The following is a 23,884-nucleotide window of genomic DNA, read 5'->3' as shown; positions in this document are numbered from 1 at the left end:
GGCTCTGACAAAAGACTGATGCTATCTAATAAAAAAAGACCGCATCCATCTCGGGCAACCAAACATCAGCAACAACACGAGATAGACCAAAAAAAATAAAAAGCAAAAGGATGTTTAGATGGGGTGACAGTTGTTCACTGCAAAAAGTCAGTGTTCAAAAACAAGAAAAAAAATACAAATATGAGGGGTATTTTACTTGAACTAAGCAAAATTATCTGCCAATAGAACAAGAAAATTCTGCTTGTCAAGACTTTCCAAAACAAGCAAAATTAGCTAACCTCAATGAACCCAAAAATACCTTAAAATAAGTATATTCTCACTAATAACAAGTGTACTTTTCTAGGTAAAAAAAAAGAGACCGTTTTTCCCCAATATGTTGAAAAATATTCTTAAATGAAGTAAAGGCTATTGCCATTATCTTGACATAACGATATGCGCTTGGCATCACATTTTTTTTTTTTTCATGCTTGAAGTCAGAAATTATTACTTTGAAAAAGTAGGTTTATACTTGTGAGTGTTGATGACACAGCTTTGCAACACTTGATATTCTAGTTTCAAGCATGTTTTACTCAATATAGATCAGGCCTGGGCAATTATTTTGACTCAGGGACCACATTTAGAGAAAAAAAAAATGTGTTTGGGAGCTGGTATATATGAAGAGTTCATATGCAAAAGCAGATAAATCCATTTTGACCGATTCTGTATATTAACGATTTTCTGCCTGCTGGTGTTGCCGGTACATGTACAAGCATACAATGGTTTATTTAATATCAACATAAGCAAGTCATGAAAGCCTAAACTTTTAAGAAATGCTGATGTAATGAATGGCTTTCAAGTAAGAGTGTTTGATGTGGTTTTACGTCAAAAGCAGATATATCCAAATTATGATATGTTGCAAAAACAGATATCTCCAAAATCGTTTTCTTTGCGGTCGTTATTTCGCATAATATTCAAGATAAAGATAGAGAGAAAAACAGAACATTAAATTTATCGAAAGCCACATTTCAAGGTAACAACTGTTCACATTTCTTTACTTCATTATTTAACAGTTTCGATCCCTTGGTACGTATAAATCTAGCTGTCCCTGCGAACTTTGTTTTTTCGTACTTGCTAACCGGACATGCTTTTTTGGAACTGTGACCTCACATATTTACCTTGTGCTTTTCAGCACAAAATGAAAAAACAAAAAAACAGTGTTGCAATGAAGACAATGTTTTATTAATAAAACAAGCACAAATGCTCAACCTGGTTTGCCTATCAAAAACACTCCTGTGCAGATAACAGCTCACTCATCATCGCTATCGACATTAGCTCCATGCTTGACAACATCGTTTAACGCAGCGGTGTAAAACTCACGGACACGCGTGCTAGCGCCAACATCAAATAACTTCAACACGTCAGTTTTTTTCGCTGGCTTAACAGTGTTCACAGGAGAAGCTTCCAAATGATTCATGCGTGGATAACAACACTGAGTGAGTCCGTGCGTGCCGCCATTTTGTTTGTCACGTGATCCCGTACTGCAGCGCTGGTTGGGCAAACGGATATATCGGCTTTTGTGGTAAATGATCCATGGCGCTTATCGGCCTTTGCAATAAATCGCTGAACTAAATGACGTTAAAAGCGGCATTTGTCTGCATTTGCAAACAAATTGATTTTGGTATACCACAATAGAAGTGGCGACTATATATTACCGAGGCTGGGCTAAACTTTATCAAAATGGCGTTTATCGGTTTTTGCGTATGAACTCTTCATATATTTTTAGGCACACTAATACAAAACTTCGCAACAATGTCTGATTGAATGCTGAAAACGTTATGTTGAAAAATACTCTTAAATGAAGTAAATGCTAGTGCCATTAGCTTGACATAATGATATGCGCTTTGCATCACAATTTTTTTTTTTCATGCTTGAAGAAAGAAAAAGTGGATTTATACTTGTGAGTGTTGATGACACAACTTTGCAACAGTTGATATTCTAGTTTCAAGCATATTTTACTCAATATAGGTCATAAAATCTCAGCAACGAGCTGTAATATCTTACTGAGATCATTTAGAACCAAAACACTTAAGACAAGTAAAACACTCGAACATAAAATCTGCTTAGTGAGAAGAAATATCTTATCAGACAGAAAATAAGCAAATATCACCCTTATTTGAGATATTTCATCTTACTTAGATTTCAGTTTTTACAGTGTTGAGTAGAACACCAGAAATAGTCTCTGTAATATGTACAGTACTATGTCAATGGGAGATGACGCAAATAAGTGGCAGGAGCTCTGTGCTCTTGTGTCATCCGTTTGTGTTCCTCTTGTTTTCATGTGGGTTTCTTGGTTTTTTTTTTGCCTTTTGGTTCGAGACCCTTTTGGACTGTGTGACAAGGGGTGGCACTTTCGTGACTTCTGCGGTGCTTTTTTGTGAACTTCTGGATCTGCCTCTCGAGAACCTTTTGGCCATGGAGACCAGCTGCTGGGTGTCTGCCACACCAGAGTCCATTTGGAGAGACTGGAGGAGATGCGGATGAAGAGACAGGGCTGAGGAGCTGGCGCTTAGCGCCGGGACGGACAAGCTTCAGAGTGTCTTGGCTGAATGAGCAGGTATTGGACACCACGGTCTCCTTAGACGCTAATCCATGCAGACTGGACACTGGCCAAAGTTAGTGGACGGCCGATGGTGGGTGTGCTCCTGTCTCTGGCCATGCTACCCCCACCTCAACAGACGATGGTGTGGAACACCACAGAGGTCACAAAAAGTGTATATGTTTTTTTGTTGTTTTACTTTTGTATGTAGAAATGGCTGGTTGCATCAGCTCTGCTCTTTTAATGTCTTTAATGTCCTTTGTGTTCTTTGATGTTTGATGTTTCCCTCTTACACACATGCTTTTTCTATGGGTATGAGTTGATTTTTTCCTTGGCTCAGTCAGGATGGACCCCCTCTCCAGCGACCCAGGTTTAGACTGAATCTTTTTTTCTTGTAAAGTAGTTGTATTTGTAAATTGAGACAACATTGATGTCCAATGTTTGATCCACAATGTTGGATTGGAAATTATTACATTTCAGAGGTCAAATCAACATCAGAACTAAATATTGATTAAACATTGGCAAAAAGCATGTTGTTTCAACGCTATGTTTGAGTTGCTCAACGTCAGAACTTAATTTAAAAAGTTCTCAACGTTGTTTTAATGTTCTGTGCCAGCTAAATGCGGTCCAAACTTGTGATTTACATAACTGAGGTGTTCCTCAAGGTATACCTTTAAGTCCTCTCCTTTTTTGGCAATCATAAATAGTTTTTGTAATCTTTATTTGTCAAGGATCTGTTTTAAGACCTCTCCTTTTCTAAATTTTGGCTATTATAGTGAACAAAATAAAAATAAATATTAACAATAATATTTATTAACCCTGGAAAGTCCCATTTAGATTAAGAATTTATTTGCAAATTCATACACCACAGTAGGCGCCACTGGAAGAAAGTTGGGTAAAGTGTCTTGCCCAAGACACAACGGCCGTGATTAGGATGGGGGAAGCTGCTATCGAATCTGGAACCCTCAACCCTCAACCCTCTACCATCCAAGCCACGCTATCCCAAACTTATGAGACTCGTATTTTTACAGCAGATTCTTAAAACCACTAGAGCAGTGGTTCTTAACCCTAGAGGTTCGGTGAGTCGGCCTCAGGGGTTCGGCGGAGGTCAAAACACACCCGACTCATTGTGTAAATAAAAACTTCTCCCTATCGGCGTATTACGGATACGGCAACAGCAGAAGTCACACTGATTTGCAGGTGTGTAATGTGTTGTGAGTTTATGCATTGTGTTGGTTTTGTTCTTTGAACAAGGTGATGTTCATGAACGGTTCGTTTTGTGCACCAGTAAAAAAACATGGTAACACTTAAGTATGCGGAACATATTCACCATTAATTAGTTGCTTATTAACATGCAAATTAGTAACATATTGGTTCTTAACTAGTCATTATTAAGTACTTATTAATGCCTTATTCGGCATGGCCTTATTAGATAGATAGATAGATAGATAGATAGATAGATAGATAGATAGATAGTACTTTATTAATTCCGTCAGGAGAGTTCCTTCAGGAAAATTACAATTTTCAGCACAATCCCATTCAAGATCAGACAAACATTAAGGGAGACAGAACAGGATTGCTGACGGGTCTGCCGGCTTCCAGCGCCCCTTACAAAAAAGATGACATACAGGTAAACAAGTGGGGGGGGGGGGGGGGAGAAAAGAATAGTAGATTAGAATAAAATTTTAAAAATCGGTTTTAGCCTGGTTCCTGGAGTGGGGGTGCAGACTGAGGCCAAGGGAAAAAAAAAAAAAAAAAAAAAAAAAAATTATGCACTTAACCCTCTCACCCTGGCCCTAACCCTTTTAAATTAAGTCTTTGTTACCTAGAATATGTTCCCCATACTAAAATGCGACCAAAAACATAACTTTGTCTCGAATTTGAAAAAAAACAACATTTTATTTTTCACTAAGTAGGGTTCGGTGAACGTGCTTATGAAACTGGTGGGGTTCGGTACCTCCAACAAGGTTAAGAACCACTGCACTAGAGTGATGTAATAAAGCTAATGTTTGACTACATTTTTTGCAGAAGGTCCTCCAACACAGTAGAGTGCTCTTGTAACTCTGACAAAATAAATACACCAAAATCAAATGTCTACTGTAGAGGACGCTAGTTCTACGGAATATACCAAATAACACTGATAGTGAACCCTTTGCTTTCTGGAAATGTGGCCCCCAAAACACTTTAGTGAAATATCCCTGGTCTAGAAGGTTGCAAATATGGTACAACAAAATTGGCCATTTACTCAGGCAAATCTATTAAAAAAAAGGTTTGTGGAGTTTGATGGTGTCCTTTGTGAGTTTTTAGGCACATCAGGGACACAAATTGAATAGGAGATGTTATCATTTGTGTGTTGATCCCACTCCGAGTGTTGTAATTAATCTTATATGAACAAGGTGTGCGACATAAACCTGCACATTGACTAGCTGTACAAAACAAAAATAATGAGACATGACTGCTGTTATAATTGCACACTTGGCTGGAGCGCACTTTGGTGCTAACAGAAGACCTGGTGTCAGGCAGCATGGGATCACCGCTAACATATGCATGACAGCAGCCATGCTGGGATGTTTGCTAATTCCCCTCGTACTTTTCTTTTTTTTTTTTTTTAAATTCCATTTTATTTGTACACATTGATTTTGTGTGCGGACGGGAATCAGAGCTCTCGAAATAAAACGCAAGTGCTGACCTGTGCATAGATAATTTGCCATGAAAGACAATCAATAAATAACAAACACTCCCTAATCAGCCGAGGAGTTGACAGAATGACATTCCATTATCCCCATCTGGCCGAGTGCAGTCAGAACAGCAAAACCTCAGAGGGCCAACGTTCACTTCTCTCCTGGTGCAGATGTCACCTCACGAAACACTCACACATTTCACAAACACACAAATAATTGCCTTGCAGATGTGATGTGTCATTGCCAGAATCCCCTTGCATAAGTGGATATCTGGACGAAAGAATAAATTGAATATACTAAGATGCATACTTGGGGTGAAACGGTTCGTCCACGTTGTCGACGGAAATCGATATTAAAATTTGTCGCCTACAAATTCATTTGTCGATAACAGTTGGCGGACGTCAACGCTCCTGTTTGTCCGGATGAGCGATGACTAGTAGGCAACAGGAAAGAGAAAAATGACTCTGGTCATTGCAACAACACTGCAAGTGAAACCATCGAAAGTATGGAAACTTTTCACCCTAACCACGTCAAACACAAACATAAAATACTCAATTTGCAAACCGGACCTTGCTTAGACTTAGACTTAGACAAACTTTAACGACCCACAAGGGAAATTGTTCCACACAGAAGCAAAAATGATACAAAGGATGGAAAGTGTAAGGATGGGAAAGATAATGCAGGTATAAGGTAGACTAAAAATGTACCATAGTAGCGATATAAATCGCCTCAGTGGCCTAGTGGTTAGAGTGTCGGTTGTGAGTTCAAACCCCGGCGGAGTCAAACCAAAGACTATAAAAATGGGACTCATTCCCTCCCTGCTTGGCACTCAGCATCAAGGGTTGGAATCACCAAAAATGATTCCCGGGCGCGGCACCGCTGCTGCCCACTGCTCCCCTCACCTCCCAGGGGGTGATCAAGGGTGATGGGTCAAATGCAGAGAATAATTTCGCAACACCAAGAGTGTGTGTGACAATCATTGGTACTTTAACTTTAACTGAACTTAAAATACAACATATGTGCATACTTGCCAACCTTGAGACCTCCGATTTCGGGAGGTGGGGGGTGGGGGGCGTGGTCGGGAGTGAGGCGGAGGCGTGGTTGGGGCGGGGGGCGTGGTTAAGAGGGGTGGCGTATAATTCATCAACTCGAGTATTTCATATATATTTCATATATATATATATACATATATATATATATAGATATATAGATTTATATACATATATATGAAATACTTGACTTTCAGTGAATTCTAGCTATATATATTTATTTTATTATGTATATAAATAAAATAAATAGTTGAATTTCCGACGTTACCTATCAAATACACAGTAATAAAAACACAGTTGTTCTACTAACTGTACTGTGCTTGCTAGTTACTAAAAAAAAAACCCAACACTTACCTTTCAGTATTTGAGTAACATTTGTTCTGCCATTTGCGTATTGGCGAGCGATCTCCGAATCCGGGAACATCCTTCACGGATTTGTTGTAGACATCTGCAAATGAGAACGGGATGTTGCTTCCAGCTATCAGCATAGCCATCTTTGTCTCAGCATAAGATACACCATCGGGTCTCCATTTTGCGAGGTGGGCCATAATACTGGGTTGTGAACGATGCTGCGCTGCGGACGCTTTGTGATTTGCTGACTGACCGTTCATGGCTGAGTCGATCCGTTCACTGTGTTCAATTGAGAAGTCTGTTCTACTTACTGCGTGGGCGGTAGTTGTGGGTTTCAGTAGGCTTTCAAGCATTCTTACTCACCCCAGTGGTGGATGACTGCACTTGCTATGCTCATCTTCTGCTGTTCTGCAGTTTCACCCAGTTAGCTATTCTCCAGTGAAGCTCTCTTTTTAGCCACATTTGTCGCTGAACTTTTGCGACTTCACTCTTGCAGTCACTTTGTCTTTATCCGCTGCAACATCCTCTTGGTTAAGTGTAGCGATTTTAATGGCTTTGCCCAGTTGTGTTACATTTTTTAATGTATTCTTCCCACTCCTTTTGAGAGCATGTGTTGTTATTAAACATTGTTTAAATCTTCAATTGTTTGGATACATTTTGCATTTCCTTGACCTTTGTTTACTAAAGTTTAATAGTCATTTTTTCTTTTTTTTATGGCAGCCTCATGAGCAACACGGTTATTTTTTAATGAAGTAGTCATCTTGTCTTGTTAGCACATGTCTAAAAAATATCCCAAGCTGAATTTAAAAGTCAATCCATAGAATAGCTGCACCCTCCATAATCCAATTAGTCGACTAATCGTTATGTTAATTATAAAAATGCTTCATGTAAACACACCATTCTGAATATTCTGAATATTGTTAATTTTTTAAATGTTTAAATTTTTTTATAAAAGACTGATGATAATGTCAATGAGGGATATGTTGGGCTATGTTGGAATTAGTAATAATATTGATACTGTTGTTGATATTATTGATTTTTGTTTGACTACTTTTGGATTGTTTTGTGTCACGTTTGATTGCAATTCTAATTTTTGCTGGGCCGGGTTTGGTTTTGGAATTGCATTATTATGGTATTATTGTATATTCTTTTGTTGGATTGATTAATAAAAAAAAAAGTCAATCCATAAAATAGCTGTTCCCTCCATAATCCAGTTAGTCAACTAATCGTTATGTTAGTTATAAAACGGCTTCATGTAAACACGCCATTCAGAATTTTCTGACCCGATCACACACGTTCGGATCAAAATTTCATTCCAATCAAGATGGGTGGTTTATGCCAAAAGTCATTCGGATAGTGACACATGAATTTGACGCTTAGCTGGCATCGTGGCGTGGTTTGCGTTCTCACGTGGGTGCAGCGAAGATGGACACAGCGTAAAAGTACCAATAATAATGTATTATACAATAAAACAAACTAAAAATAAAGGCACTTGCACAAAGGCACTAGACAAAACAAACAGAAAGCGCAGGTATGTAAACTACGGACATAACCTAAACAGGAATAGCGTGTAAGTTAATTAACAAGTAACAAAAGTAGTGTTTACCACAATGCAGGACGAGTGACGTCAATAGTTGCGTGGGAGCAAACACGAGTCCAAGAACGAATGTCAAACAAAGGCGATCTTAAATAGAAGACATAATCAACAAATCAGGTGCGCGACGACAAACAAGAGACAGGTGACACTAACGAGTTACCATGACAGCAGAAACAAAACAGGAAGTGCCACCGGGAACCAAAGACATCAAATACAACACAGGTTGATAACAAAACAGAACAAAACCCAGAATATGACATGGTCCAAAACGTGGACCATGACAATGAAAACACTTCTGCTGGAATTTAGGTTAGAAGTATCCTTACTGCGCATGTCTTTGATGTCAGCTATACTTTGGTGGTCGAGGGGTACTAAATTTAAAAGTCTCGGAATGAAGCGATCTGCGATGAGGTGGTGACTTGTCCAGGTTGTACTCCGCCATCCGCCCGATTATAGCTGAGATAGGCATCAGCGCCCCCCGCGACATCAAAGTGTATAAGCGGTAGAAAATGGATGGATGGAATGAAGCGATTGTCTTTCCCCATTCAACATGTACAGAAGTAGTGTTATATACTGTTCACTTTGTTGCTTTGGATCGAGACTAGCAAAAAAAAAAGTATGGTTTGAAGTTTCAAGTGCCATTGTAACAATAAAAAAAGTATCCAGATGTCCTCTGAACAAGTGATTTTATTCACGACGTTACAGCTATTTCAAGTGCTAACTGCTAGCTTCAAACACAGACACACAATGTTGAAACATGAAGACCCACCGCAATCTGTACATACTCACAATATAAAAAGCACAAAACAGCTACATTTGAAAAAGAAAGGTAAAACTAAAGTAGTGAACAGAATTAAAAAATGAAAAATAAACAGTGATAACATCGGACAAGCAAAAATGCACAACGCCTTGTCTGTTTACAGTGGAAGTCGACTGCTTATTCAGCACCTGCACTGAGCAAACTTGTCCAGAAGATCGCGCTATAGCACAGATAATAACACACCTCTCCGTTCATGTTAGGTTCTGCACATTTCCAAGTATTCCGATTTAAGCTGCGATGCATGAAAATGGATGTCATAATCAGATCATTTTTTTCAGGGTCCATTTACACGGTAACATTCCAATCCAAACGATGCATTTGTCCATGCACACGTATCTAATGATTGATCAATCAAAAAGTTATTGTTTTTTTCATTTGAATTAATCACCAAAGTCAACATTATCAAATGTCTCAAATTTGATCCCAGACTGGCTAGTTTTTCAAAACTGACTTTTAAACCGTCATTCCACTGTATAGGCTGAGATCATCCATCCATCCATCCATTTTCTGCCGCTTATTCCCCTTCGGGGTCGCGGGGGGCGCTGGCGCCTATCTGAGCTACAATCGGGCGGAAGGCGGGGTACACCCTGGACAAGTCGCCACCTCATCGCAGGGCCAACACAGATAGACAGACAACATTCACACTCACATTCACACACTAGGGCCAATTTAGTGTTGCCAATCAACCTATCATCAAATCAGAAATGAATCAGAACAAGATGAGTCCTTGAGTCACTGTGCTGTGGTTAGCTTTTAGCTCCAGCTCAAATAGTTTGTTTACCTCTTCCAGAGACTAAGAATTTATATGTGAAGCTAACTACTGACATTCTCTGTGGTGCCATCTGCATCATTGTATTATGACGTATGGAAGTGGTGCTTAAAGACAGTAATGACTCAATCGGGACCCCCGACTCCTGCTTTTAACAGCGGCAACATATACACCGGGCGGGATTGTTCAGAGAGGCTCAGAGGTTCACTCGGGTTACATAACTTCAAAACAAACTATGTGGTTTCCAAATCCCCAAATACCAAACTAAACATTGTGGTGACACTTCATAAGATAATATTTTAGTAGTGAATTTTGCACAATAAAATATGTGGCTTTGGAAATGAAAAAACAACACTGACAGTTTTAGTCGGTGTTGCGTTTCAGTAACAAACATGTTTTGCAATATCATTTATCTCAAGATATTATCATATAATGATCCAGATAATAAATAAAACACAGTGGTTAAATCATACCATGTCCCCTACTGCAACATTTGGGCTTGGTGGTTTTGTTTTTAGCTTTGTCTCAATTATTGATCAAATAGTAGATGTTAAAACATTTTTAAGAACAAGACATGTCTGTGTGGAGTTTGCAGCTCCTTCATGTGATTTTTTTCAACCACATTCCAAATAGGAAACATTTTAAATTGTCCATAATTGTGAGTGTGGGTGTGTGAATTGTTGTGTGTCTATGTCTATTTCTATGTATATGTATATGTATATGTATATGTATATTAGATTAGATAGTACTTTATTTATTCCATCAGGAGAGTTCCTACAGGAAAATTACAATTTTCAGCACAATCCCATTCAAGATCAGACAAACATTACAGATACATATACATATACATTATATGTATATGTATATGTATATGTTACCTGTGATTGACTGGCCACCACTTCAAAAGTCTGTGCTAGGCTCCACATGGTTAATGGTTGTACTTGTATAGCGCTTTTCTACTTTCAAGGTACTCAAAGCGCTTTAACACTTTTTCCACATTTACCCATTCACACACTGATGGAGGGAGCCGCCATGCAAGGCGCTAACAAGCACCCATCAGGAGCAAGGGTGAAGTGTCTTGCTCAGGACACAACGGACGTGACGAGGTTGGTACAGGTGGGGATTGAACCAGGGACCCTCAGTTTGCGCACGGTCACTCTTCCACTGCGCCACGCTGTTTTAAATTAGTTTTTTTTTAACAACTCAAAAAGCAGTAAAATAAAACCAATGCTAAATGAAAATTAAATTATGTAAATATTGTAACGTTTGCTTCATAGGCAGAATAGATCACGTCTGCATTACATGTATTGTCAGCTGCCTCTTGCTAGCAGTTTTTTCACTTTTTGGTTACCAGCAGATTGACCAACTAACTAACAACAAAGACATAACGGTGCATGTCTACTTGAAGGGTGATTTAGAAAGCAGACTAAGTTTTGTTCTTTGATTTTAACCCTCTTACACACATGTTTAAGTGTGCTATTGTTAGAAGGTTTTTATTCGCTTTGGCCTCAGTCTGGACCCCTTCTCCTCCAGCATTGACCTGACCTAATTCTCACCTTTTTTGAAAGTGGCGCTAGAAGTTGTCAGACCCATCAGGGATCCTGCTCGGTCCCTCTGTAATGTTTGTCCGCTCTTGAAATGGACTGTGCCGAAAATCCCAATTTCCCCTCGGGGTGTAATAAAATTATTTCTGGATCCTGAAAGTTAGCAATGTTCATATCAAGGCTGAAAAGCCTTTATTCAGAATATGACAACTGGCATTATTTAATCCACACTATTTGACTTTAATTTGAATTATGATTGTGTTATGATTTTAAATTATTTTTTATTATTTTCTCTTTCTGTTTGCCTTCTAGTAATTTGCACTTTGAATCGTGTATGGACTGAATGAAATTAGCCTAGTTGGCTGGAGACAGGAAAATAAATAAAAAAAATGTCCCTTATTTAATACAGACTTAATGTTTTAAGTAGAAAAATTGTAAACATACTACATGGTACATGGGTTTTACTTGTATAGCGCTTTTCTACCTTTAAGGTACTCAAAGCGCTTTGATACTATTTCCACATTCACCCATTCATTCACCAATTCACACACTGATGGCCATGCAAGGCCCTAACCACGACCCATCTGGGCAAGGGTGAGATGTCTTGATCAAGGACACAACGGACGTGACGTGGTTGGTAGAAGGTGAGGATCGCACCAGGAACCCTCAGGTTGCTGGCACAGCCACTCTGCCTACACAGAAAAGCAAATGCTGGTACAGGGAGAACCAATTTGTGATTCTCATATTTTTGGCTCTTGCAAGCCTGCTAGTATGGAAGTGCTTCAGTTACTTCAGAGTCATGGCCATCTAGCACTTTTTATATGGTGTCCTAACCACCAAGCCAATACTTAAAGGAGCTGTTTGCAACCATTACTCGGATGCTTAGAGTTTTGTAAACATTTTGCCCGCCCTCTTCTGGTTTCTAAGCCCATAATGACAGAGCACACCCAAACGTAACACAGTTGCATGCTCACCAGCTTTGTGTGTGATCAGCCAATGAGAAAGATTTAACAAAAATTAGCAGCTAACCTTTAGCCTTCATTGAATGTGTGTTTTATCGTAACAACATGACTGCAGTTTATTATTTGTTTCCATTAGTTAGGGCCAGATGTGCCCCTCCACTTCATTTTATTTTGCCCAAGAAAGCCTGGAAATAAAATGTATCAATAAAGTACTGCAGCTTTTCTTGCTAAATGTATTATTTCGTCCTATTTTGGGAAAAAAAAAAAGTACTCCATGTAACTTAAATATTTTCTAATTATGCGAAAATATATTATCAAACATTCAAACCCTTTTTTAAAATATAAATAAATGCGAAGCAAGTTATCCATCAAATTGTGCAATGCAAAAGTAGCAATAGATTCCATGGTAAAATTATGAAATTTACTGTGCTTTTTACAGCATTTTTCTGTAAATGAAAAAAACAGTACTTTTTTTTTTTACTTTAATAAACTGTGGTGCCGATTTGGCATTTACAGTAAGACACAAAAAATCTACAGTTGTTGATTTGTGGTAAAAAAATAAAAAAAATACAAACAAACAAAAAACTAGCTGGCAGCTCAGGTGCCAAAATTCTACTGTAAAATTGCATCCATCCATTCATCCATCTTCTTCCGCCTGTCAGAGTTCGAGTCGCGGGGGCAGCAGCCTAAGCAGGGAAGGCCAGACTTCCCTCTCCCCAGCAACTCCGTCTAGCTCTTCCCGGGGGATCCCGAGGCGTTCCCAGGCCAGTGAAGAGACATAGTCTTCCCAACGTGACCTGGGTCTTCCCCGTGGCCTCCTACCGGTTGGACGTTCCCTAAACACCTCCCTAGGGAGGCGTTCGGGTGGCATCCTGACCAGATGCCTGAACCACCTCATCTGGCTCCTCTCGATGTGGAGGAGCAGCGGCTTTACTTTGAGCTCCTCCCGGATGGCAGGGCTTCTCACCCTATCTCTAAGGGAGATCCCCGCCACACGGCGGAGTAAACTCATTTCGGCCGCTTGTACCCGTGATCTTATCCTTTCGGACATGACCCAAAGCTCATGACCATAAGTGAGGATGGGAACGTAGATCGACCGGTAAATTGAGAGATTTGCCTTCCGGCTCAGCTCCTTCTTCACCACAACGGATCGGTACAACGTCCGCATTACTGAAGACGCCAAACCGATCCGCCTGTCGATCTCACGATCCACTCTTCCCCCACTCGTGAACAAGACTCCTAGGTACTTAAACTCCTCCACTTGGGGCAGGGTCTACTCCCCAACCCGGAGATGGCACTCCACCCTTTTCCGGGCGAGAACCAAGGACTCGGACTTGGAGGTGCTGATTCTCATTCCGGTCGCTTCACACTCGGCTGCGAACCGATCCAGTGAGAGCTGAAGATCCCGGCCAGATGAAGCCATCAGGACCACATCATCCCGCGGCAACTAAAATTGCAGGTTTTTTTATATTTACAGTGAAAAAACAAATGCAAATATCATAGTAACATTTTGACAACTGAACTGCCTTTTTTTTACCATAAAAAACAGCAGTACTGTTTTTCCATTTACAGTACAATACACTAAATGTTGAGGTGCAATTATTGCAGCTTACCATATTTTAGTTTTACATTTTAGTTTTGAAAAAATTCTACCAATAAAATGCATAAAACAATTGGGTAATAATAGCATTCTCTGATAGAAGCAGCCCTCTGGGGCCAAACATAACTGCGATGTGGCCCTCAGTGAAAACGACTTTGACACCTCCGTCTTAGACTGTTTTTGTGTAATGCCGCGTTCCATTGGAAGTTGGAAGTCAGAGCTGAGAATCCCGGGTTGAGAACATTCCAGTTATCCATCCATCCATTTTCTACCGCTTATTCCCTTTCGGGGTCGCGGGGGGCGCTGGCGCCTATCTCAGCTACAATCGGGCGGAAGGCATGGTACACCCTGGACAAGTTGCCACCTCATCGCAGGGCCATTCCAGTTATGATATCAAAAATCAAGATGGTCACATCGACGAAAGCTATTTTTGTGCTTGCCTTGTCGGACTATTGACAACTTTTGGGAAAATATCGACTCTTTCTGCAACCTTCTAACACGGTGGATGTAGAGGAAACACAGGCGCTATTGCTAGCGACGTACAGCATACCACATGAAATTAAGGTAATTGACAGACATTGAAGCAGACATATTTTTTTTGCATCCAGAGCACCCATCTTTGAAACAAACTCATGGGTGGCAAAAAAACTCCGACTTTCGGAGTCGGGAAACCAACATCAAAGGTGTTCCAGTTGAAATTCCGACTAGAAACTTGGAAATTCCGACTTTCCAGTACAAATGGTCAAAATCCTCGGACCGAGGAATGAAGGTTAACTTTTTCTCCAAAGTGCATTTATTTAATCTCTGACAAAGCTCACCAAGTTGTTGTCAATTTTCAGATTCACCATCTTATATTTAATTTACAGTGTGATTGTTTGAAGAAAATAAATCCGAGTTCCTCATGGCCATAAGCAGGGAAAGGGGGACAGCCTGCCTCCTATGGCCCCTCGCAAAATATTGGTTCTCTCTTTCTACCCAAGAACTGATATTCTTTTCCAAAGGGGACTGTGTTGTATTTGTCCCATTTGACTCTGGCTTATCTTAATAATTATTGCCGCACACAAATACCTCACACCTTCATGTAAGGGTCTATTTAAATGTGTTACTTTAGAACTGACCATTTACAGTAATACCTAATGAGCATGCAGAAATAAAATAGTAATATCAGTATACTCATGTTATTAGGTCAGTGCTTCTCAAATATTTTCTGTTACGCCCACCCTGGTGATAAGAAAATATCAACCACCCCACTCTCCACCATGACTAAAAATAGTATATTTTGTCGACAAATTTGTTATAAAGATACCTCTGCATAACATTGTAAGCTTATCAAACATAAAGGAAACAACACACTAGTCTTTCCTCGTCCCCAAGCATGGTTACAGTGAAGCCAAGTACGACATACGCTCATCATATTCTGGTACAGCAAAAAAAAAGCATGTTCCGACGTTACGCGCCCCACCCCTGACATTGCACCGTGCCCCCCAGGGGGACCCACCCCCACAGTTTGAGAAAGACTGGATTAGGTGAATGTGTATACCGTATTTCCTTGTATTATCTGCGTGCCTCGTTTTACTGCCGGGTCAAACTCGTTCCTCCAAATACTTATGCCATGTTTACAATTAGCGCATGCTTTGTATTACTGCCGGGTCAAATTTGTTAAGCAAAATAATTAGCGCATGTCTCGGTTTACTGCCGGTTAAAACTTGTTTTGCAGAATAATTAGCAGATGCCTCGTTTTACTGCCGGGATCAAACTCGGTTCGTAGAATAGTTAGCATACCGGTATGCCTCGTTTTACTTCCGGTACAAACTCGTCACGTGACGAGTTTGTACCGGATGTAGTACTAGGCATCATTTTCAAAAATGGGGAAGCTGAATTCAAGAATTTAAAATTGCATGAAGGGAAGAAAATAAAGAGCTATGCAATAGGACTTAAGGTCTAAGCGATTCAATATGCCAAAAAGAACAGTAAGGAGGGAACTGCTCGAAAGTTTGGAGTAGATGCTCGCAGAATAAGCGACAAAAGCTGAAGCCGTTCATTGTCTTCGAGGGAGTGCGAAGGGATAGAGGAGCAGACAAAATAAGGCATTGTAGTGGCAATGTCTAAAAATGGGTGGATGAATGAAGACCTGACATGCCAATGGCTTCGTGATGTATGGGGCCGGATTGCGTTCCGCCCACATCTATTGGTGAGGGATGCGTTCAGATGCCACATTCAGGACTCCACAAAGGCTGTGCTCAGGACCATGAGCACAAAAATGGCTGCCATTCCTGGTGGTTGCACAGGTAATATGATTTAATTCAAACACTCACATTTCACTGTATGATACATACAATTTAATGCAGTGGTTCTCAAATGGGGGTACGCGTACCCCTGGGGGTACTTGAAGGCAAGGGCGTAGAATTGGGTAGGGACGCTAGGGACACGTCCCTACCAATATCTAGCCGCTACTGTGTAGTCACTATCAATACAAGCGCTGCCCGTAATGTTTAGTCAATGATTATGGCACAGAAAGGGTTAAATGTCGGTGTCTGCTAGAAGTCCCGCCTCTAACCTAAATTTTGCTCCTTGATTGGTTGCTGGTTTCATGCTAACTTACGTGTTACTGTGGAAAAAACAGTCCCACCTATCCAGACGTTAGCTCCAAATTAGCACTGCATCTCGTCTTTTCCTCCACTTTTTTTCCAGGTGAAAGTCAATGCTCAGTCCCCTCTACCATTGTTAACCCTCCCTGTAGGTGAAAGTTAACTTTAAACATGTGAATTCAACAACTTTAGTCAGTTTTTTAACATCGTAAAAACATCAGCTGTCTTTTTCTACGGACTGCAACAGTCCGTCGTCATGGATACATGACAACAACTTCCATTCATACCAGTCATACGTGCCTGAGGTGGAGTGATAGCCTGCGCTGTGATAAGGCTTTAGAATAGTAGCCGTGCTCAATATTTAAACCACGGTTAACAGCCAATCAGATCGCCGGATTTCAACTTTCCGTTTTATTTAAAAAAAAAATTGTTTTAGTTTCATGTAACATATTTACAGTACAAAAGCAGCAATAGAAAGAAGTAGATGAAGGGAAAAATTGTGAGTGATTTAAACACAAGTTGGGGAAAAGATTATTACTGTTCATTTATGTTTATTTACAATGTTGTATTGCATGAATGTATTTCTGATGTTGTTGATGGACAGTAGGCTATGTTAATTGACAATATTATGCACAGTTGCACTACAGCCCTACATTAAAGAGTAAAGATGAAAACTCTTCGAAGTTGTCTCCTTTGCTTTCATTTTACTTACTTTACCCTATAACATCTGCATGACGTGAAATTATGATTGCTAATGTAAAAAAAAAAAAAAAAAAAAGTAAACTTTCAGAGTGCTGCCTTTGGAGCACTTTTGTGTCCCCACCAATCTCAAAATCAAACGTACTCCCTTGCTTGAAGGTATGCCAAGGGGTACGTGAGAATTTTTTTTAAATATTCTTAAAATAGCCACAATTCAAAAATCCTTTATAAATATATTTATTGAATAATACTTCAACAAAATATGAATCATAAACTGAAAAGAAATGCAACAATGCAATATTCAGTGTTGACAGCCAGATTTTTTGTGGACATGTTCCATAAATATTGATGTTAAAGATTTCTTTTTTTGTGAAGAAATGTTTAGAATTAAGTTGATGAATCCAGATGGATCTCTATTACAATCCCCAAAGAGGGCACTTTAAGCTGATCATAAATCAAATATTTTCAAGAATTGAAAATTAAAAAAAACTGTTTATTACCTTCTAAACACATTTGTCAGTCTCATCTCTTGTTATTTTCATGCTTGAAATGTTTAATTTATGAAAAAAAAGCAAAATATGCTTTAACTAAACGATATCAATATTGTGTTATTATATAATTGAAATTCTTAATATTAATATTGTGTTAGTTTGTAGTGGTGGAGATGTAAATGTGCTTGTCATGAGGGTATCCTTACATCACACTCAAATTTACAAGCGCAGGCCTAAATGTACCGCATGCCTTTGGTAAGCGGAGGGGTAAGAAGAGGTTTTAAAATTATTAGTGGCTGCTTACTTTTACCGCATGCCTTGAATAAGCGCAGGAGTGAGAAGAGGTTTTAAATTAATTAGCGCCCCGGCACCTATTCAAGGAAATATGGTACTAGCAATATTTGTAGTTAACATTAAAAAAAATCCAAACCTTCTTAATACACAGAAGTACCTTAACTTACCAGTATTTTGAGATACAAGCTGTTCCTTTGCTTTTTGTTATGGTTTAATTTGCGTAAATTTGAATTATAAGCATCCACTCTGCTAGTATTTCCAGCCAGAGATTGACAAAGTAATGTTGTCTAACCGCCAGAACAGAAAACATAATGTGCGAAGGACGACACCAACCGAATCAGAAAAACAAACCGTTAAAACATGTGTTACCGTTTAGCATGCTCGAGAAAGACAGCATGGTAGTCTGCACCACTTGGAAGCAGAAGTACCAAAACAATATACACACAGTGGACATTAATCCATGAAAAAAAACGAGCAGCTGCTGAATGGTCTGCCCAATATGTTTAAGTTGTTTGTTTGTTTTTTCTCCTGACTCCACAAATTGGACGATCGAGCATTAGCCTTGCTCATTGAATCTTATGCAGACAAACATGTCGCTTGCTGTCAACTCTGAGCTCTCTGGTCCATCACTTAAGTACGTCCATGTGCAACAAACAACATTAACAGTTTTAGCCCACGTTGCATTGGTTCACTCTCCAATATAATTGCTGGAAAGTACATTATTATCGGCTATTTTATTAAAACTACTGTAGTGGTTTGTATCATATTCTGTTGTATCACTTTTCAAACAATATAGTCTAAAAGTGAGTTTTTATTTTTAAAAGGAATGTTGCATGCTAACAAGCACGGGTTGAATTGATTTCAACTAATTTTAATGGATGGATCTTATTTGAGAGTTGAGTGTTTTGAGCTATGTGCTGCGTCGTAGAACCAATTGAGCTGAAAAGTTGAGGTACAGCTGTAAATAGTAATAGTGAAAAAATATATATTCAGCTAAACCAGTGGTGGAACATATCAAAAACCCTGGGCATATTTTAATCCTGTGCTATTGAGAGGACTTACCGAAATTTTAGCTCTTTAATCAGCTGTAATTACCTCCCATGTCTTGCAACCTGGGTTTGTGGCCCTTTCGGGGCAGTATGGAAAACTTAATGCCGAGAGAGAGTACAACTATACACTTGTTTCTCCCATTTCTTTGCGCTTTGCAATTTGTGTACGAACTGCCACTCATGTTAACTTCCTGGTAAAAATGCTCAACGAGCTTGTATGGGTTGTACTTGTATAGGGCTTTTCTACCTTCAAGGTACTCAAAGCACTTTGACATTATTTCCACATTCACCCATTCACACACTGAAGGTGGCAGCTGCCATGCAAGGCCCTAACCACGACCTATCAGGAGCAAGGCTGAAGTGTCTTGCTCAAGGACTTGCATGACAAAAGCCGGAGATCGAACCAGGAACCCTCGAGTGACTGATGGCGTTGGTTGACGGTTCATGACGAGTGTTACCCAGAGTATGCCTAATCCTGACCGGAGAAACTTAGAATGGTCACACCATTGTGACTGGTTTGTACTTGTGTTGTGTTTTTTTTTTCGTTTGGGTGTTGTTTTAATTTCTTTACAGTAGTTTTATTTTGTAGTTTCACTTCCCTCTGCCTGTCCACTGAGTACTGGCTCCCACACCTGTACTTGATTGGCAAACAAGACACACCTGAGCCTAGTTGCCTATCAGTCTATTAGACAGCGCCAGATTATTGCTGTTGTTTTCGATGTCAATGCCATATTATTTTCCGTTTGTTATTCCTGCATATGGCTATGCTAAATATTGTGCAAGTGAAGTTGCGTGTCAGGATTCGCCTTTCCTTTGCTCTTCTTTCCCCACTCCCTCGTAAAAGTGTTCCTTCAGTTTATATTAAATAATATTATTTTACCTACCTATCTTGCCGGCTGCATTTTGGGGTCACGTCGCCACAGCTGCACGCAAATCCTGACAATAATCCCGTAAACGTCCAGACTCTAGAATTGTTATTGGTGGTGATTAGAATACAAGTATTTGCATGATCTAAGGCAGTGGTCCCCAAACTACGGCCCCCGTGCCGAATCCGGCCCACCAGCGTCCAAATTCCGGCCCGTGGGAAGTCCCAAGTTTGTTTTTATTATTATTTTTAATTTGTTAAATATGTCCTTTCTAAACCATTTTCTACTTGCCGTTCAGGAAAATCATATTAGCAAAAATACATTTCCTCATCGATAAAGTGACATCATCGCGCTCGAAAAAAAACAAACATATATATTCTATTTATCTATATATATATATATATATATATATATATATATATATATATATATATAGATATATAGATATATAGATATATATATATATATATATATATATATATATATATACTATATATATATATAGACATATATATAAATATATATATATATATAAATATATATATATATATATAGATATATATACATATCTCTCTCTCTCTCTCTCTATATATATATATATATATATATATATATATATATGTACTGTATATATAAACAGCCTGGCCCCCGGCCACATTTTTTTAACCTAAAGTGGCCCCTGGGTCAAAAAGTTTGGGGAGTCCTGATCTATGGTCCCACGGGCTCGAATCCCGGAGAACCCTACTATACCCAGCCCAGAGCTGAAAGAAGGGCCTGGCTCCTGACTTAGGTCCCCCCACCCCAGCCCCCTCTAGCTCTGCGCCTGTGTTAAACCATTAATGCTAACATAAATTAGCTGGTGGATTTCTTGTTATGTTGTTTGATTCAAACATTTTTAACAAAGTCGTAAACAGACCCTTTTAAGATATTGAATGTTTTCTTTTTTTTTTTTAACATGTCAAATCATATTTGTATGTTTTTTTCCAACCTCTCCCCAAAAATTTTTTAGTGTTGTTGAAAGAAAAATGGGTTCTCTTGATAAAAGATGAAAATCTAAAAAAAAAATTCTATGATGTGAATCTATGTATTTTGCAAATGATGAACAAGGAAAAGTACCTTCCATATGAGGACCGGAGACCAAGTTAGGACCAAAATCATGGTCCCAATACGGGAAACCATCCCATCTAATAGAGAATGTCTCATTTGCACCCCTGGTGGTGAGATGTATCAAAATTAGGGTGGTCCCAAAAAGGAGCGATTTTTTCAAATTCACTGTGTGTCAGTTTTAATAGTGCTCTCGCTCTGGTCAACATATGAAATAACAAGTGTGTGTAAAAAAGTTGAAGTGCTCCCCTTCTGGCCAACATATGTAATAACAAGGGTGTGTAATAAATTGAAATGCACCCCCTTTGGCCGAAGTGAATTTAAAAAAAAATACTGTAATAACTTCATGTATATAAAAAAACTAAAACAAAATAACTAAAACCAGTCTTTTTCTCACAATGTGACAACTTTTTTCTTATAAAATTGGGAACAATTTCTCATAGTCTTTTGGTTTCTGTAGTATTGCAATATGTTGTCATATTTTTTTTTTTATGTAAAATTATTACTTTGTAACGCAAAAGGTTGACGTGTGTCACATAAAAGCATTTCAATATTGTCAATTCTTTTGTCGTTCTTGGAAAATAGTGACATGTTTTTAGTAAAATGATGACTTTGGTCATTTTGCCAAGTAAAATTCCGATTATTATTATTATAATATTGCCAACATTTTTAAGTTTTCTTATAAAATTGTGACTTTTGTCGAGTAAAATTACGACTCTTTCCATACAATTGTCAAAATGTTATGCTTTTCTTGTAAAACTGCGACTGTTTGAGTAAAATTCCAACTTTTATCATGATATCGCACAAATGTTAATTTTTTTTTGTAAAATTTTGACGAGTGTTGATTAAAATTACGACTTATTATAACACAGCCAAAATTCTATGCTTCTCTTGTGAAATTTTGACATTTTTCTTGTGAAGTTCCACAACAAGTTTTTGAATATTTGCATAGTATGTATATATTATTAATGTTGTAAATATAAATCTTTATACATCTAGAAAGGGTGATCCTAAAGAGGTAGGCATTTTTCAGAGGTCTCAAGAATGTAACAAATAGAAGAATGTGTGTGTGTGTGTGTTGCACTGACAAATAGAAGAATGTGTGTGTGTGTGTGTTGCACTGGTATTTAACACGGTTACTGTGGTGCCAACAGTGCTAATCCCCCTTCCATTAAAATAGTATGATATTCAAGAAGCAATTAACACTGTGGGTTTTATAAAGGCGGACTTTAAGAGCAGAAATAGTATGATATATTCACAGAAAGAACAAAATGATGATTATCTGTGTGCTATCGCCACTTTTCACGTCACAATGCATGATGGAGTGTCAGCTATTGTTGATACCATGTCCGTGCAATCATGGCATTGTTCATGCTCCATAATAGATGGACAGCAATTTTTCAGTAAGTGGCAATAAGTTGCACACGCTGAAGAGGAAAGTATTATGTCAACCATTAAGTGTTTTTTGTGTTGTTTTTTCTGTTGTTTTTTTTATTCAGGCATAGGCTAGCAATGTCTGGCTGTGAGTAAGGTCTCAATTTCATGCTCCATTTTAGAAATTAAACATTTTCAATTAATCTAATGGGGCTAATGTAGCAACACTTCCTGTCTCGGATCGTCTGCCTGGAATCTTTCAGTAACCTGAGAGGAATATGCAAGACTGAAGAGCTACAAACACCCTTAGGCTTTTGGATCTGGTCCCTGTGATATCATAGGTCTGTCTCGGTCCGACCGAGCAAGGTTTAGATAATTTGCTAACACAATCTGGCTTCATTTGTGTTATTGTGTGAAAAAAAACATCCATTGCAGTTCACGAGCAAGGCTTAGCAGAAATCACATAAAAAGGCCCTTTTTCACATTAACCCTGGTAAATCAAATACTCACCTAAGTTTCCACCAATAACTGTGCAGGTAAATAAAGGTCCAGACCAGGGGTGTCAAACTCAAATACAGAGTGGGCCAAAATTTTAAACGGAACAAAACCGCGGGCCAAGGTTGAACAAATTAACCTTTTAATAGGGACCCAAACAAGTTTTGCATTAAATATTGAACAAGCAAGGCTTATATAACTTTAGTGACATGCAAAATCCAGTTTCAAATAATAATAATAATAATTAAAAAATATCAATGGCATATCAAATCAAATTAAAATAAAAATTGTATCCCTTTTTTTCTATTTGCAATCTTCTGAGGTAAATATAGAATTTTTTCTACAGGCTAATAATAAATTTGAAAATAAAATAACAATAATGAATGAACCAAACATTCAAGCCTTGAAGTAGCAAGAGAAAATGCATGAATAAAACGTTAATTATTGGTCAGTTTGCTGGAAGTTTCCCGGAAGAGTTGGTGCTGCAAGGGGTTCTGGGTATTTGTTCTGTTGTGTTACGGTGCGGATGTTCACCCGAAATGTGTTTGTCATTCTTGTTTGGTGTGGGTTCACAGTGTGGCGCATATTTGTAACAGTGCTAAAGTTGTTTATACGGCCACCCTCAGTGTGACCTGTATGGCTGTTGACCAAGTATGCTGTGCATTCACTTGTGTGTGTGTGTGTGTGTGTGTGTGTAAAAGCCACAAATACTATGTGACACGCTGTTAGTATGGAGAAAAAGCGGACGTGACGACAGGTTGTAGAGAAGGCTAAAGGCGGTGCCTTAAATGCACGCCCCCAATATAGTTGTCCAGGTGGATATCAGTAGAAATTCGGGAGAATGGTTGCCCCGGGAGATTTTTGGTAGGGGCACTGAACTTCGGGAGTCTACCGGGAAAATTAAGAGGGTTGGCAAGTATGAGTATTAGCGGTGAATGCGGTGTTACAGCGGCACCGACGCTGTATAACACCGGCG

The sequence above is a fragment of the Nerophis ophidion genome, linkage group LG11, assembly GCF_033978795.1.
Source record: "Nerophis ophidion isolate RoL-2023_Sa linkage group LG11, RoL_Noph_v1.0, whole genome shotgun sequence".
NCBI lineage: Eukaryota > Metazoa > Chordata > Actinopteri > Syngnathiformes > Syngnathidae > Nerophis > Nerophis ophidion.
This window is presented reverse-complemented; position numbering follows the sequence as displayed.